At 38.1% G+C, this 19,283-nt stretch overlaps 1 protein-coding gene across 8 annotated transcripts in view; it reads right to left on the bottom strand.

The window, feature by feature from the left end:
• Nucleotides 1-19,283, bottom strand: part of PRLR (prolactin receptor) — a 157,844-nt gene that overhangs the window by 111,704 nt on the left and 26,857 nt on the right. The gene's annotated exons all lie outside the window — the stretch shown is intronic.

Here is a 19,283-nt window from a genome sequence, read left to right as displayed (position 1 = left end):
CCTCGGAGGGATAAAGAGTTGCCTGAGCAGCCAGGGATCTGCTTAAGAAAGCTAAAGCCCTGATAGAATTCAATCTGGCCAACGATGTCAGACAGCAAGAAAAGCTTCTCTAGGTACTTTGGTGATAAAAGGAAGACTAGGGAAAATGTGGATCCTCTGTGGAAGGTAAAGGGAGACCGAGTTGCCCAGATATGGAGAAGGCTGAAGGTACTCAATGACTTTTTGGCCTCAGTTTACACTGGAAAAGGCTCAAGCCACATTGCCCAGGTCACAGAAGGCAAAGGCAGGGACTGGGAGATAGAAGAACAGCCCAGTGTAGCAGAGGATCATATTCAAGACCATTTAAGGAACCTGAAGGTGCACAAGTCTCTGGTGCCTCATAAAATGCAACTGTGGGTGCTGAAGGAATGGGTGGATGAAGTTACTAAGTCAATGTCAATCCTATTTGAGAAATTGTGTCAGTTTGATGGGTTTCCACTTACTGGAAAAGGAGAAACATAATACTAATTTTTAAAAAAGAAAAAAAAGGAGGATCTGGGGAATTACAGGCCACTCAGTCTGACCTCTGTGCCTGGCAAGACCTCAGAGCAGATCCTCCTGGTATCTACAGCAAGGCATTTGGAAAATAAGGAGGTGGTTGGTGACAGTCAGCATGGCTTCACTAAAGGAAAATAATGCCTGACAAATTTAGTGGCCTTCTAAGATGAGGCTACAGCATTGGTGGATAAGGGAAGAGCAACTGATGTCATCTAGCTGGACTGTGCATAGCACTTGATGCTGTCCCGCAGGACATTCTAGTCTCCAAACTGGAGAGACATGGATCTGATGGATGGACCACATAGGGGATAAGGAATTGGCTGGATGATTGTACTCAAAGAGCTGTGGTCAATGGCTTGCTGCCTCAGTGGTGACAACAGATGACTGTTGTTCCCAGTATTGAGACTGCTGCTGTTTAACATCTTCATAAGTGACACGGACAGTGGGGTTGAGGGGACTCTCAGCAAACTTGCTGATGACACTGAGTGGTGTGATCAATACATTGGAGGGAAGGGACGCCATCCAGAGGGGGCCTGACAGGCTTGAGAGGTGGGCCTGCATGAACCTCATGAAGTGTAAGTTCCTGCACAAAGAAATCTGGTTGGAGAATTGCTTGAGAGCAGCTCTGAGAAGGAATTGGGGGTATTGGTTGATGAACTTAACATCGCCTAGCAATGTGTGCTCGCAGCCCAGAAAGCCAACCATATCCTGGGCTGCATCAAAAGAAGCATGACCAGCAGGTCAAGGGAGATGATTCTTCATTTCTACTCCACTCTTGTGAGACCCTATCTGGAGTACTGCATCCAACTCAGCATTCCACAACATAAGAAGGATGTGGAGTTGTGGAAGCAAGACATGAGGAAGGCCACAAAGACGATCAGTGGGCTGCAGCACTCCTCCTGTCAAGACAGGCCCAAGAGAGATGGGAATTACCCCAAGGAATGACCCCAAGAGAGTTGGGGTTGTTGGAAGAGAAAGCTTCAGGGAGACCTTAGAGCAACCTTCCAGTACCTAAAGGAAGCCTACAAGAAAGGCAGAGAGGGACTTTTTACAATGGCATGCAGTGGTAGAACAAAGGGCAGTGGCTTTAAAATGAAAGAGTGCATGTGTAGATTCGGTAGAAGGAAGAAACTCTACACTACGAGGGTGGTGAGGCACTAGAACAGGTTGTCCGCAGAAGCTGTGGATGCCTTATTCCTGGAGGTATTCAAGGGAAAGCTGGATGGGGCTTTGAGCAACCTGGCATAGAGGAAGGTGTCCCTGCTGATGGCAGGGGGATTGGAACTGGATGATCTTTAAGGCCCTTTCTGGCTCAAACTGTTCTATGTTTCTATTAAAATAAGAATAACAATTCACCTTAAATGTGTAGCACTCTCAAAAGAAAAGTAATAACAAATCCAGTAAATGAGTTGTATATGAATATGGGAATTGGAGGAAGTTAGGTGACAGTTTCTACTTTAGTGAACAACTGTCACTAAGGGACAACTAATCACAGATAATTTAGTTCCAGGCAAAAGCTGATTGTGCCACCTGGCCTCTTGTATTGTAGGTCAAGCAGCTGGCAGCTAATAAAGTAACCCTGACTGAACCAAAAATGTAACAGGAAAATGAGCAGCTGTCACGGTGATTTATGACTTCTTAAACAAGACTGGAGGAGATAAAGAAAACAGCATAATAGCTCAGCAAAATAAAACAACTGCTGAATTATATGAAAACAGAACAAGCAAGAACTGGGAAAATGACAACATGTGACCAGAATAGCCAATCTGTGAACACCCACAATGAAGAAAAGTACAACCATTTCCCCGTTCTCCAAACTCCAGCACAGTTAAAGAACAGATGTAAGATCTTGCTAACAGTATTTACTCATCACTGGTGAGTTTTGCATAAATATGTATGCAGACAGTAAACATCCATTATGTCATGGATGGCCCTTCAGTCACTGGGTGATCAACTACCCAATCCCCAGAGTGACAGGTGAGACAATGGATTTGACATCAAAGGTTAACTGACCAAAGGAAGGTTTTTTTTTTTCTTGAAAGACTATGCCCTCCCAGCTTTCACTGATCTCAAAATCACTTTTTAATGGGGCCTATAAAGCCAATTCTATGTGGTTTAAAAAATAACTCACTTTGTCTAGGAAGGAATGACCCTGAAACACCAATTCACATGTATTCTTATTTCAGAACTTTCTGTGCACAACAGTTCTCATTCACACTTGATTCTTAGGATTGCATGATATGCTCTTTTGAAAAAGAAAATTGAGTTATGATCTTGATACTTAAAAAACTGAGCGCTGTGCTCATCCAACCTTGCTCAGACATAATTATTCATTAGCAGTTATTGACAATATCTCAAGAGCATTTAAATGCCATCATCTTCTCATCAACATACTGGCTGGATTTTAATTACAATCAATCATAAAATTATTGAATTAAAATTAAATGGTGAACTCTTGAGTTTTGCTGCAGCTCCAAGTACCATTCTATCTATCTAATTTTCCATATACTTAGCTTACTTCTCTGAGCATAACTGTGCTTATAAGAATATGTATGCCCTCTCTGTGTCAGACTGTGCATTGAATGCTTTCCAAACTTGTTTCTTTTCCTTGCCTGCAGCCATTCATCCTCCCTTACAACTTTGGTTATTTGAGTCCAATGGGCAGTCTCACTCCTTGTGAGCAGTACAAATGAGTTCAAATCAGAGGAATTCCTACCAAGCATGGCTGATATGCATGAGTGACAGAAGCTCTAACTTTCATTTTTCTGTCATGACAGATTGGTGTGTTCTCTAAAGCCTGTTTTCCAGAGAATGTGCTTTTGCAGGAGGAATACTCTGGCACAGGCCCCTGGGCTACTGTATGTCAATTTCATTTTAAGCCTTCTCATATTTTTCTGTTTCAGCGTTCCCATGCAGACATTTAAGGTGCCGCTTGGCCAGGTTTTCTAAAACCTCTATCAAAACAGGAATCTCTGTTGAATTCTTTTCAATTTTTGAGCATGCAGGTTCAAATGACTGACACAGCTAATGAGAGTATAAAAGTATGTCCCAGTAATCCATCTAAACTGTAGGTATAGTAGAAAGGACCAAGAGCTAAAAAAGCAGGCTCTGGGATGGAAAAATCTCAGGAACAGAAAAGGCTGGGAGGATGTAATATTCAGCTACCTACTTCCACCAATCCTTATTTTAGCTGTTGGATATACAATAGCCCTACAATCCCAGATGAGAAACATAGAGTGGAAAATCTCTTCTCTGCATTAATAACTACAGTCTGCACCACAAAGGCATGAGAGCAGACAGGTTTCTCCACAGGAATATATACTGTCATAGCTGATTTCAACCACCCCTTTAATATGCTCGTGTATATTTCTGATTATACAAAGGAATTAGCACTATATCCATGGATCTCTTTAAGTGTTCCATTTCTGTATGTTGTTTAATTGCGAAACCAAAGTGCCTCATAAAACAAAGGAAAAAGAAATCTATCAGAAGAGACTAAATGAAGTGGAAATAACTGACACGTACATCTTGGAATTTCTTTTCATCCCCAACAAATAAATATTATCTTTTCTCTTGGACTCTGTTGCCACTTTCCGTATTTTCTTGGTTTTGGTTAACTGCTCTGTTCTGTTTCTCTCACAACTAGTTAGAATAAATACGTTTTCCATGAATTAAGTTACATGCATGCAGTTTCTGGACAGATAAGAAGTGGAATCAATTTGAACCAGCTCTAACTCACTAGTATCACTGTAGCCAAGTTTCCTGTTTGCATCACCAAGCAAGACCACTAATGAACCCAGAAATTACAGTGCTAAAGGGGGCAGGAAAATGAACACTTCCTTTTCTCTTTTCAGATCAAAGCCTTAGCAAGCCTGAAAATTTGTTACTGTGGAAAACACACTGCTTTTTCACTTTTATGACCATTGATAGTGTCCAGAGATAGAAACAGAAATAAAAGACATCTTTAGCTTCTTTGATATCTGAAAATAGTTCTGTACAAATATTTCATTACCCACAGTCACTGTTACCTAACTTCATAATGCTCTCTATTTTTTCACAGTGGTGAAACTGGAATTGGAAATTACAAGTGTAGAACTTTAAGCAAATCAGATGTGCTAGAAAAGCTTGCTCAGACAAAATCCTGTGCAAAGACCTAGCACCAAATGCAAATCCTTTATTCTCCAATAAATGCAAAAAAAAAATTATAAGTATTTCTTTGTAATTTCTTATTGTCAATGTTTATTTCTAAACAGGTTAATATTTTGGCTCTAGGTAGATTCAGCCTAATGCCATGCAAAGTAGCATACCTTGGTTTGGTTTTCTTCTTCTAACATGCCGTTTATTCTGGCTGAAAATTAAAGAGAGTTTTGGTGACAGAAAATACTGCTAATCTACTGAAGTCATGCCAAAGAAGAAACATCCAGAGTAGCACATAAAAGAAGAAACATCCAGAGTAGCATATAAAAGAATACCTGGGCATTTAAGGATTCCAGTGAGAAGGAATTTTCCATGTCAACCGCACAATGTGTGGGGAAGAACTGGTTTTGTGATCAGAAATACTTATTTCTTTGTTGACATTTACAAAGTTTAAAATGTAAACATAAAAATCACCCAAAAAAGCAATGAAAGAAGTTTTACAATCATATCCTTCCAGAAAGACAATGTGCTATAAGTCATCATAATCACAGCAAAAAAATATTTCCACTGACTTTTAGATACATCTTTCAGTTTTTGAACTTTAGTCATCATCAGCTTGGAGACTGAAATGTCCTACTTATCCATAAAATATATAGAAAGCTGGCATCAGTCATTTAGAAAGGACATAGAATCTCATAAAGCACACCTGAAATAAGAACTCAGGCAGGCTAAGCCACATGTATGCATCCTGACAGCAGACTAAGGAACCACAAATCACGGCAAAATGAACTTCCAATATTCTGTTTAGTGAAGAGCAGCTGCATTAAATCTGGAGATGACAGTTCTCTTTACAAGTAGAACAAATCAGCAGCTTGACAGTCCTGAAAGGGAGGTCTTGCTTTCTTGCTTTTTTGCTGTTCCTCTTGCTTTTGGTACAGTTCCTCCCTTCCCACTCTTGGTAATAACTTTTCCCCACCCTGTCTTACCATGCAGGATACAACATCCACATGATCTCAAGATTAAAGATTTGACGAGTTAAACAGCTTCTGGTTCTCCCAATCAGGTTTTCTGACATTTCAGTGAGCTGGCTATGCTTGCATGTAAGGTAAGCAACAGACATTTGTGGCCAGAACTGGAGAAAGAAACAAGATTTTCCACAGGGAAATCGGGGAATAGGGGATTTCCCATTGTGCCCTAGAGAGTTGTTAATGTTTCTACATTTCAAGTAACTGCATCTCATTACCATATTTTGAAGAGGAAATATACTGTTCATTCATTAACTGATACCTGATCTATTAATATCTGCAGGGAAAGAAAAATAAAGGCAAAACATCTTCTATTCAATAAGTGTAAAAAATGGTGAACCTGAAAATTTAAACAAATTGTTAGTTGAACGAAGCAATCCTGGAGGGCTATAGGCACAGCTAGAGGATGGCAAAACAGTCAACTTTGTCAAGTCAAATACATCTAGAAAGGTCACTGTGAGTTGCCCATCTTGGAACAAGGAAGTAATATTCCCCCTTTAACGAGTTTGACTGAGCTGAACTTTGAGTAGATTGTGTGCTCCCTAAGAGATAATATTTTCAGGATGACAAACCAGGATTCACCTAACTTAACCAGATGGCTATAGCTGAGCTTCTGGCTGAGCTATATAGGGTCCTTTAAAGGCAATGAAGAAATACAGGTTCTTAAAGAATGTGACTCATTTTATCTGTTTTGGCTAAAGGATAAAACAAAATAATTTGAGAAGTGCCTGTTTCTTCACTGACTAAGAACAGGGAATCTACACAGGCAGTTGTAAGGATCAACACTTAAAAAGAATTGCAATTGCAGTAACGTGTGGGAAGGAGGTTAGACACAGACAGCTGAAAACATCCTCTAGGGGCATATCTTTGGAGGCTGGAGACTTCATAGAATCATAGACTAGTTAGGGTTGGAAGGAACCTTAAAGATCATCCAGTTCCACCCACTCTGCAATGGGCAGGGATGCCTTTCACTATATCACGCTGCCCAAAGCCACATCCAACCTGGCCTTGAACACTATGTCCAACGTCAGCGATGTCAAGTATGATACCCAGCCTTTTTTCTGTGAGACCTCGCTCTTCCCCACCAACTAGCATAAAATAATGGGATGAAATTATGACTTGGGCCTAAAGCCTGAATGAGATGTGGGGTTACACTTTCTTTTAATAAAATAGTAATTAAAGATCGATGGATGAAAAGAGCATATACTGCAGTAGGAAGTAAATAGAAGCTGTAAGGCCAACACACTTTTTATGGTTTATGTGGGAGTCTTCAAAGAACACAAAAAAGAGAAAGGGAAGTTCAAATAAAAATTAAATAAGTCAATGCTAGGCAATACTGCCTGAAAACCCTACACATCACATGTGAAAACAATCTTATTTTTGCTGCCAATTTTTATTAATAGTTTTTGGCAACTTCTGTTCAATTTTGCTTCCCTAATCAAGTTCATAATCTGCAATGTGGAATGCTCACACCAGAGGATGAAACAGCAACCTTCTTCTTTATGACTTGAAGGCTGGAAAAAGATGAGACAGAGTAAAGTTGGGTTTAGAAGAAGCAGCTTAGCAAGCATGGAGAGCAGAACCAGTAATACTTAGTACTTGTAGCCAAATAAAAATAAACTCCAACAGCAGGCACAAAATATACTGACGTATACCTTTATAATCTGTAAAAACAACTAAAATTTTTCCTTCTAATTATAGTATGTAAAATACTGACAGAAAAGAAATAATTTCATATCATTTAGTAAACTGTTTGCTGTAAAATGGCATACATGATGCTTTTTATAATTAAAATATTAGTTAAGCTATTAATTCATTTAATATCCCTAACTACTCATCTCACTGATGTGTGGAAAGAAATACTAAGAACATGATTTTTAACTTCCTTTGTCAATCAGGCCAAGGTCAGGGACATATATAACATATTTTTCTTCACAGAGTCATCGGGCACTGGCAGAGGTTGCCCAGGGAGGTGGTGGAGTCAGCTTCCCTGGAGGTGTTTAAGGAACGGGTTGATGAAGTGCTTAGGGACATGGTTTAAGGGAGTGTTAGGAATGGTTGGACTCGATGATCCAGTGGGTCCTTTCCAACCTGGTGATTCTATGATTCTATGATTCTATAACTGTGAAAACACACAGATGAAGAGGCTAGGGGTGAGAGACACAGTTACAGTTTTAATTCCAAGGAGTGACTAGAACAATGGTCACTTTTGAGAAATTCTTATAATTGTTTCATTTGAGAAAAGAACAGCAATTTTCACTTTCTCTTATTTCTGCATGTAGAAACTATTATAGTATAGTCAGAGTTGGAAAGGACCTTAAAGATCATCTAGTTCCATTCCCCCTGCCATGGGCAGAGATGCGTCCCGGTAGATCATGCTGCCCAAGGCCCCATCCAACCTGGCCTTGAATACCTCCAAGGACGGAGCATCCACAACTTCCCTGGGCAACCTGTTCCAGTGTCTCACCACTTTCATGGTGGACGCAAAAAATTTCCTTACTAAACCTAGGATACAATTTTATGTGAAAGATGGACAAATTTAATGTCCTGGCTCTGCCATAATTTTGTTTCCTGAAGTGCTTTAGGACAGAAATTATGGCTTTTTCATTATGGTAATGACATACAGATTTTTTGAATATGTGTAATTATGTAAATTTTGCGTTTGACACAAGCAAGAGCTATTGCATTGTAATTGGACATCAAATTCACATCATTTGGTTTTTTTCTATCTCTCTCAACATCTACTGTTTTTTATTGACATTTTCTTTTCTTATTACATAGACCACAAAACACAACCAAAACCCCTTTTCTAAACTCCCTTACCTTCCCACTCAATAAAGAAAACAAAGCAAAATAATTTCCAGATGGTTGCAATCAAATCAAAAAAAGTGCTATATTAAAGGGAACTTCCCGCATGAACATACTGGAAAAGGGGTGTTCCATGCATTCAGCACCAGGCTAAAATCTGGCCTTTACCAGATATGCTGAGTTTAAAATAGCAGAACAGTGTCGCATGGTTGATCATTACTACAAATCTCTAGTATAGACAAGCAGCTAAATAAGACTAAGCATGAAAATCACTGTAACATTTAATGTAAATAGTCTTATACTGCAAAAGGAATTGGATGTTATAGTATCTAGATAATCAGAGAAGACTTAAAGTTGGAATTAATATTTGCCAAACATTTCCTGCACTTCCTTCTAGCTTTTTGTGCAGACCTTTTAATATTTAAAACTGGAAATCCTATTCTTTCACAGTGTCCTCAGTTTCTTGATAATGTAGAACAGTGCCTCAAGATACCAGCAAAAAAAAATGTAGAAATATGTATGATCTATTGCATAATTACATTTCTTAATGTGCCTACAAATATAATACTAATTTGTCCCTAAAGTGCATGATGAAAATTGCAGCCTCCTCCCACAAAACATACGTCAATCCATAAATATTTCATATTCATACCTATGCGGCTCTCCACTTAAACTTTAGAATTCTGATCTAACTGCTCTCCTTTAATCTTTGTATTTGCTTTTCTTACATCCATCAAATATGCAGTAATTTTGTCATAGATTTAATTTAAAGAGAGTAGTATCAAAGAGTTTATGTTGTAGTGGTAGAAGTGAAGGACAAGTAAAGAGGTTAAGAATAAAAGAAAAGATTTATGTGAATTGTTCTGTATATGTGTGAGAATGGAGTTTATAAGTTAGTTAACAATGTAGTCCCATTTAAACAGGATACAGTAACTCAAAAATACCAAGGAATGTATGAAAACACACAAGTGTAAAAATAATTCAGAAGGAAAATAGGGGAAACAGAATGACTGGTCTTAAATTAGCTTAATAACCGTGTACACTGTTGGTGGAAAAAAAAATAGGTGGAATACTGTAGTTCAGTACACAAAACAAAGGGAAAACTGTTGTTCACTCCGACTGAGGAGTAGTGTTAAATGCTAAAACATCTGAATCAAATCAGATAAGCAAGTTCACTGCATTAATAAGGAAAATAGGAACAGTATGAATTAGGATTCCTCACCTAAGTAGGAAAGCATAGGATTTTTAAGACTGATAGTGGTACTAGGATGATGACAGCAACCATGACATACCGTGGGAGACCACAAAACCTGAGAACTAGAAGCAAACAGTAATGTAATACCAGGTAAACTCCACAGGAGTGCATTGGTGAGGCAAAAATTTATAATAGAATAGTGGATTACTTCAGTGAATTCAGTCAGGAAACCCAGAAAAGCAGAAATCAATCTCGAGTTAGCCCACCACAAAGTATAGAACATGATTCAAAACTATATTATCAAAGAGCTAATCTGTAACTGTGTCCACCACATTCTTCATTTCACGAGCAACATAAAGCCCTCAGCTGCCATCCACCAATCTATGGTTTAATTTAAAAAATAGGAATATTTTTTAAATGAGTGGCCCTGTTAAAAATAAAACAAAAAAGGATTTTTTAGATCTTATCTGCTTGTAAGTGCCATAAAGTCTTTTTAGTGGCACCGCAAGAGGGTTTCAGGAAGAAAAAACACAAAACAGAAAGCTTTCCTTACATGGGATATACTGGAAAACATGTTCCAAATGTAACAAAATGAACTGTTCAAAATTGCCAAAACTGAAGGAAAACTGATCAGTAGTTTTAGAGGGACACAATTCCAAAGTAACTAAATTATTAATGTAGATATGTAACCTCTCTTAATTCCAGTGTTTTCCAAAGTAGGTTGCTAGGGTAAATGCCACGGTTCCCCTCCTTTTGCCCTAAATATAAGCTAAGTGTTAACTCCATTTCCCCACTCATTTGCAGTCTGACAACACCGCAAATGAATTCATTTCACTGTGGGAAAAGCTGTGGAATAGAACAGTCACAGCAACAAAAGGTAAGTGAAAATCAAACACAGACAATTTGATTAAAATATGATTCCTGCAGTATCTTAGAAAAATATCATACTGTAAAAAAAGAAACAAACAGAATCGATGGCATCCTGAGATTTGGTTATTTTATTCTCTCACAGCTATTGCTTTTGCTGTTGGTTCAGACTGAATGAATATTGTGCCTCTTACTTAACCACTAAAATCAATTTAATAGCATTGTATTTACTTCTTGCATCAGTAGCAAGATTTGAACTATCATTCATCAATAGATTTCCAAGAGGAAGCTCAGACAGCTTCACAAACAACATCATGTGTATTGCTTCTGGATAGCTGAGAAGAGATTAAAAAAAATGGAGTGCTTAACTTTGGTCACTTAAACTTCAAAACTGCACAGTCAACAGTATTCTAGGTCACAAAAATGGAAAAGTTCAAAACACAGATTTTTTTATCAAGCAAAAGAATGCAAAAAATATTATAAATATAGTTGGACAAAGAATACATAATTAGCCTCTAAAGCCTTAGTCAAGGCTTTTATTAGCCTTGAGTAGGAAGTCAAGAAGAAATCACAATAACAAATACTAAATTTGTAACAGAAGTTTATTTTATTAAATATATCTGGTTTTCATACCATAGGAAGCAGAATATTTTCTATTTAAATATCTTCCAAATATAGACATGTTTTTGGTAATTTTTTTTTAACGTAAAAAACCATTTTGTCTGCACTGACTCAAGGTGAATTATATTGACTTAAACAGTTGAAAGTGCAGACCAATAAATTTCTGCTGTCTTCGAATTATACGCCCCATTAGAAAAAAGCAATGAAATAACAGTAATCCTCGTATGCTCATTCTTTCCTTGACAGCAGAATTTTTAATCATATCCTCTCAAGACTCATGGAGTCATTAAAAAAAGGACCACAAACCAGAAGCCTTTCCAATTCCATTTCTTCAGAAAAATAAAATTCATTTTGATTTTTAATCATATTCAGTACAAATTGGTTATCTATTATTATTAGGCTCCATATGAATTGTAACTTATCACTAAAAAATTGCATTGTAAAGGGTAAACAAATAGGTATGATCAGTAGATGGTTCACACTTAAAGAAAAAATCACCGAAACCCAATGAAGAGATTTCATAGGGACACGGGAACCGTTTAAGAGTCAGAAGAACAGGAATCAGTCTTGAATGATCACTGTAGTTCCCTTCCGATTGCACAACTGATGCTGTTCTACTCTACTCTACCAAACAATATTCTGCCCATGGATTGGCAAAGATTTGCAGCCTAGCATGAAATTGATATCCTACCCTTCTTTCACTAAGCTACTGTACTGGGAAAATTAACTGCAGACATGCCAGTAAGAAGAAAATTTAGAAGGAGTTTTTATCTGGACTAAAATAATCAGAGACATGAACTTTCCTGTATGGATAAGCAGAGTGGAATACTACTATTAAAAAAAAAGAAACACCACAATAAAATTGATTAGAACGTTTATTTAAAAAGTCCTGTAATACTTGTTTCTCAAGCTGCCAAAATGCCAGCGAAATGATGAGCTATTTGTTGTTAAGAAAATGTGATATAGTAGAGACATGTAGATATGCCAAGTTATATTAAAGGTTTATGTGAGGCTCACATCGTCAGCAAAACAGGAGCTACATATCTAATGCCTGTCATTCTTGCAGACCTACTAGCTGTCATAACTAGTGAAAGTTACTGTCTTAGCCAAAATTGTAGCCCGATATTTGAAAGGATTTTTAGGAAAAGCACACATTTAAGCTGCAGAGATAAGACAGGTACTGCTTATGTCTAGTGCAGTGTAAAATACACAAGTAATAAGTTTTCTTCTGTTCAGTTCTGCTGAAGCTTAAATATAAATATATTTTTAGAAGATTTAGAGATAAGTAATTTGAAATTTCCTGGAAAAAAGTTCAAGCAGAATGTTTAGCCTGCAGGTAATGAATGCTCGCTGTTAAACAATGTTGGGCTTATAAAAAAATACCCAATATCATGGCTAAGGAATTCAGCATTACTTAAGAAGGGAGCTACAGTCCATCAAATCCACAATCCTGAACACTCAAGAATATACCAGTCATCTGACTAAAGGTATCAGTGGAAGAAAGTGTTTGCCCTGTGATTTTGGTTGTCCAGACACCGTACTGTTCTGTTAAATGTTTTCTCTGCTTTGACAAATAGAAGCTTGTAAGATAGACTCTTAAAAGTTGAAAGAGAAATTCTTAAAAATAAAAGAAGTGTGCATGAAAGAATAACATATTCTTCTTATCTCAGGCTGAAAGGAATACAGTGGGAGAAACAGATATGAGATAAAAGCTGGGACGTCTAGTTCCGCCTCCACAACCTTCAGTGTCTGAGAGATGCAAGTTGTCTGTGTTTTGAGATTTACTCTACAACCAAGAGAACATGGTCAGACTTAATTTCCACTTTGAAAATCACATTAGCAAATACCGTTTCCTTGACAGCTACAAATCCGGTGGGCACCGACAGCGAAAAAAAGAAACTGCTTGTGTTGTACGTATAAGGTTCACTCCGACATGAGAAACCTGAACATTTATAAGTCTATGGGAACTGATGAGATGCATCCCAGAGTCCTGAGGGAATTGGCTGATGTGATTGCCAAGCCACTCTTCACGACACTTGAAAAGTCATGGCAGCCAGGAGAAGTCCCTGGTGCCTGGAAGAAGGGTAATGTTGTGCCCATTTTTAAAAAGGGTAAAAAAGATGAACCTAGGAACTACTGACCAGTCAGCCTCACCTCTGTGCCGGGGAAGATCATGGAACAGATCCTCCTAGAAGCTATGCGAAAGCCCATGGAGGACAGGGAGGTGATTAATGGCAGCCAGCAAGGCTTCACCAAACCTTCACCAAGGGCAAGTCCCGCCTGACCAACTTAGTGGCCTTCTATGATGGGGTAACCACAGCAGTGGAGATGGGAAAACTGTTGGTTGGATAGATGTGATCTATCTGGACTTCTGTAAAGCCTTTGACACAGTTCCCCACAACAGCCTACTCTGTAACTTGGAAAGATATGGATTTGATAGATGGGCTGTTCAGTGAATAAGGAAATGGTTGGATGGTTGCATTCAGAGAGTAGTGATCAATAGCTTGATGTCCAGATGAAGATTTGTGAGAAGTGGTGTCCCTCAGGGGTCCATACTGGGACCACTGCTGTTTAATATCTTCATCAATGATACAGACTGTGAGACTGAGTGCACCCTCAGTGAGTCTGCAGATGACACCAAGCTGAGTGGTGCAGTGGCCACACTGGAAGGACGGGATGTCATCCAGAGGGACCTGGACAAGCTCCTACACCTGGAGCAAGTCGTACATCTGGGTCAGGGCAATTCGCAGTTTTGATACACAATGGGGATGATACAATTGAGAGTTGCCCTACAGAGAGGACTTGGGGATGCAGACTGGTGAGAAACAAGTTTACTTTACATCCAAGCCTATCCCTGATTTCAGGATGGGGGATGACGTGATTGGGAGCTGCCCTGCAGAGAAGGACTTGGGAGTGCTGGCTGATGAGAAGCTTGACATGAGCTGGCAATGTGCGCTTGCAGCCCAGAAGGCCAACCGTGTCCTGGGCTGCATCAAAAGAAGCGTGGCCAGCAGGGCGAGGGAGGTGACTTTGCCTCTCTATTCCTCTCTTGTGAGACCACATCTGCAGTATTGTGTCCAGTTCTGGAATCCTCAACATGAGAAGGATATGGAACTGTTGGAACAGGTCCAGAGGAGGGCTACAAAAATGATCAGAGGGCTGGAGCACCTCTGCTATGAGGGTAGGCTGAGAGAATTGGGGTTGTTCAGCCTGGAGAAGGGAAGGCTCTGAGAAGACCTTACAGTAAACTTGCAGTACCTGAAGGGCCTACATGAAAGCTGAGGAAGGACTTTTTACAAGGGCAGGTAGTGATAGGATGATGGGTAATGGCTTTAAACTGGACAGAGGAAGATTTAGACTAGACATTAGGAAGAAATTCTTCATGATGAGGGTGGTGTGGCACCAGCACAGGTTGCCCAGGGAAGTTTTGGCTGTTCTCTCGCTGGAAGTGTTCAAGGTCAGGTTGCATGGAGCCTTGAGCAGCCAGATCTAGTGGGAGATCATGCCTGCCCATGGTAGGGGGTTTGAATTGGATGATCTTTAAGGTCTCTTCCAACCCAAACAGTTCTATGGTTCTATGATTCTATGATTCTGCTCAGAAGCCACTGTCAACTACCTGTGTCATTGTTAGCTACTAGGTCTCTATCTTTCCTTTTTCTTCTATCATCTTTCTTACTGTTCTCCTTTACCCAGCAGCACTAAAAAATATCTTTCACCTTTCCTTTGTTTTCTCCATCCAACTCAACAAAGCAGAGTCTTTGCATATACTCTCCCATGTCCTGGGAGAACCTGACATGAAATTTTCTTTATTAAGCTGATTATTCTGTAAATGCAACAGATTCTTGCCTTTTTCTCTGAGTAATGGGTTATCAAGTCCAATCACAGGCTCAATATCAAAAAAATGTACAGCTTTGATCCTGTATAGTCATTTCTATCTAGTCTTCCGTCTGAAAGGATTTAAATTCTTCCTAAGGAGCCACAACTGTTTTGTGTTAGCAGCCATGTGCCTCAGTATAAATCCTAAGCAGCAGGCACCGAAATAATCATCTTCTTGGATGTGGGCCTGTTAGAAAAATAGAACTGGTAATCCAAATGATCCTTTGCGGTTTTTTTCCCAGCCAACCTGAAGGTCTGTTAATAGGAGGAACATTATTACTTCCAAAAGAATGTTATATCTCTCAGTGGAAGCATCACCAAAATTTACCTGAGTTTTATCAAAATTGCAGACTAGAAGTGGAGGTACCAAAGAATGTGAGCAAATCAGTGGAATTTTCTATTACTCATTTTCTGGATTCAGTTCTACTTGTAAAACATCAAACTGAAATACTGGTGCCTTAAATAGAAGTAGTAATGCATGTTATATTGAATAAATTCAGTCTAACACTATATTAAATAATGTGGAAAAGTGCACAATACTTATCAAGAGGTCAAAAAACGCAATAGGCATTGAGGCTTCCCTAAAGACCCCCTTCTTAAGGCGTTTGACAATGAAATAATGAGGTAGTAAGTTGTGCATTGCTGTACTACACAACTTCCCCAAGTTATTAAGCCAAGCTACCTTGACTCTGAAATGAAACACCTTCCCTATTAATAGACAGAAGATAGTCGTGAAAGCCATTCTTTGTTTTCTTCCAATGCAAATCTACAGCTTCACAGTTCTATACCTCTGCAGCTCTCTGAGCTGAGATGTGAATAGGCAGAGGACAAGGCACTTGGCTACTCCTCACAGCTGGAAAGCTATTTGCTGTCTCCTGGAAGATGCAGTGAGCCATAGAGGATCATCCTTAAGCACAGTGCAGCTTGTATGCTGCTTGTTGAATCACAGTAAGCCTTAGTAAAATTATCTTTAACACGATTAACCATTGCTGCTGCCAAAACAATTTGAATTTAGGAAGCATATGGACTCGAACATAGTGGTAAGTCTTATAACTGAAGTATCAGTTTGGTTCTCTGAATTTAAACTGGGGTGTAAATTAAAAATCAGTGTGTAGACCACATACACTTATGAAAAAAACACACTCACAGTGAACTGATTTTTAAAAATATCCATAGATCTTAAAGTCTACCACTGGCTATTTTTCTATTTGTTTTGGTTTTTTATAGAAGTGACACATCATATAAATAGTAAAGGAACAAACAAACAAACAAGAAGTGCAGTGCAGTATATAGAGGAATAAAAAAATATCGATGTAATCATTTTGCATTATTTTCTATAGAACAAATGTCAAGTAGCTTAAGGAAAACAGGACAAGCAATTTGTGAAGGCATGAGATACTTCTAGCTAGTTGTTAAGAGCAGTACCTTCAATTTCTGTAAGGATTATTTATTGCTACCTATTATTGCAGTGATACAAAGTATCACAGAATCAGTAGGTTGGAAAAGACCTCTAGGAATGTCAAGTCCAACCATTCCTATCAAACAATAAACCATGCCATGGTTTAGTGGTTGGTAGGAATGGTTGTACATCTACTACACCTGCTACAAATGTCTCTAGTTGTCAGCTGGTGCAGCTGACAGTCTTTGACTTAAAACTGATAGGTGACAACAGACTGTTATATGTTACGTTTTTGAAGAAAGCACACATCTATTGACTAATTTATCCACAAAAAAAAAAAGTCTGGATTTCGTAACCTGAACAAGCGTGTTCAAACTTGAATACTTCACTCATCAAAACCTGTTCAGACAGTGATTTATCACTACAAAGTTACTCTCATGAGAACCTTACTTTTAAATGTGCAAATCAGATCACAAGTCTAAAGGTAAATTAGTAAAAAAGGCCTCTAACGTACAGATTTGTAAATATGTGTTATGAACAGTACATAAAATTCAAAATATTACAATACAGTGCAAAGATAATACAATACAGTTTACTCCTAAAACCACATAATCACATAACAATGGAATTAATGCACCATAATCTAAGGGGATATAATCAGGAGATTAGAGAAGAACATAGGACTGAATTAATTTGATTTGCACATTACGCTTCTTTTTATTTCTGTTGAAACTACAGTTCTCTGTTCAGCCTTTTAACAATAGCAGCCTAAACACTTGAGGTCTTCCACAGCCTCATTTTTCATTGGTGTTTCCTTGTCAAAGTAGAGTACTGTTGCTCTGGTTCTGGTTTACTCCATACTGATATTATAGAAATTATCTGATTTCACAGTAATATGTTTCCAATGAGTGTTCCTGAATTCATGTCTGATTTTGCTCAAATAAATTAAATCTCCTTGGTACAAAGCATTTAGAATAGATGGACCAAAGTTAGACCAATAATTTAAAATGCATTAAGAAAGTCATACTCGCCAGCATTTCACATGGAAGAAAAAAGACCTGCTACACAAGCTGGAACACCTGAACCCATGGTTTTGGGACTTGCACAGATGGCTTGCTGTTAATTACAGCATCGGAAATATCTTAAGACTTGTTGTGCACAAACAGATCAGTCGCACAGCACATGCATGGGAGGATGACATCTTCTGGATGCATCTAACTCCCTTACTTCATGGGCTGGGAAAGGCCCATCTGTCTATTTGACCACAAATAACCCAACTGAAAACTCTGCTGCTGCTCTTCCTATTGTTCAGATTATCCTAGAAAGTGGCAAGGCAGTAGATAACTTGAAGTAATACTTACTGGCACACTGTTAAAGCAGCTCATTGGGTTAAAAAAAAAAAAGTTGGATTCTACTTGTTGTTCCCTAAATTATTGGTAACTGGTCAAGGTCACTAGCAAGTTCTTGATTAAATATTAAATTTAATTCACATCAAACTCCTTACAGACAATTTATCAGAAGCATGGATTTTAGTGAATGAAAAACAAAGCAAAAATGACCACAAACCTATGGATGTAGAAGATGGACGAAGAGAGGGTAAATACATATATTTTTACAAAATAAGGAAAATGCAAGGAGGGGGGAAAAAGGCCGGGATAAAGACAATAAATTAGGTAAAATATCCAGCTCTGTACCTAACCTTGAAAATAATTATTAGACACAAAGGAATAAACAGAATAATGAAAAGATGAAATCATGTGATACTGAAAGGACTAGATATGAGAGTAGTACAAAACCATCTGGAAACTGGAAGTAAAAACTTAATAAGGAAAGAAAGAAGGGGAATAAGAAACTTTTGGGGATGTACAACACATTTCCTAATAATTTTGTTTTGAATATTCTGTTTCTCTATGTATTGGGATCATGGTGGACTTTTCTCCAAGGACCTAAGTCACAGTCTTTTAATCTAACTGCTCCATGTATTTTAACAACTTTGATGTAATGCTCTTAAAGATTAAAGCATTAAAAATGCTCTCATCCGTAACTTTTCTATTGTAGATTTTACACATTTAAGACAACTGACTTCATTCATATTCAGCTCACAGAAGTAGACATGTCATCCCTGTTCCGTTTGCTTCATTTCTTCTCCTGGTGTTCTGATAGAAAATCTTATGAGGAGAGTGGCAACCCTCAGAAATGAAGCAATGAAATCAGGTTAATTTCAAGTCTTCTATAATGGCCTTAAAATTGCTACAAGAAGTCTGAGCTGTCTTGAACAGTAAACATACAGAGAATTTTTCTGTAACTTGGGTAAAATGGAAAAAACAGCAATTCTGGAAAAAAATCAGATACCTTAAATAATCAGATACTTTGAAAAAAACCACTAAGAAAGAAAATAAATCCCATGATAATGTTAGAAGCAGTATCACTTTGAGTGATTTGAGTGACTGATATCTCATTTCACAGTTTGCTTCAGTTCCTCCTTCTGTACAAGACACCAGTCAGTTTTACTACTGAGAAAGGTTAATCTAGCATTACTTACAGATAAAGTAACATTGGTTTTCCTTTTTCAAATAGGCATGTAACACCCCACAAGAAATAGTGAAACAAGAAAAATACAATAGTTAATACATCTAGACTAACAATTAGAGCAGAGGGCTGTTTAAGAAAGACATTTAATCACCTTTGATGGTACAATTTAAAAAAGAAAAGCGTAATAAATTCCAGTGATCCTGTTAAAGTACATGAAATTTAGTTGCTTATTCATTAATTCATTCATTCTTATTTATTATAAAACTTCAACTAAAGTGTAACATCC

The sequence above is a fragment of the Cuculus canorus genome, chromosome Z (genome assembly GCF_017976375.1).
Source record: "Cuculus canorus isolate bCucCan1 chromosome Z, bCucCan1.pri, whole genome shotgun sequence".
NCBI classification, from domain to species: Eukaryota; Metazoa; Chordata; class Aves; order Cuculiformes; family Cuculidae; genus Cuculus; species Cuculus canorus.
Note: the sequence above shows the minus strand (reverse complement) of the source record. Positions and strands in the feature narration are given on the sequence as shown.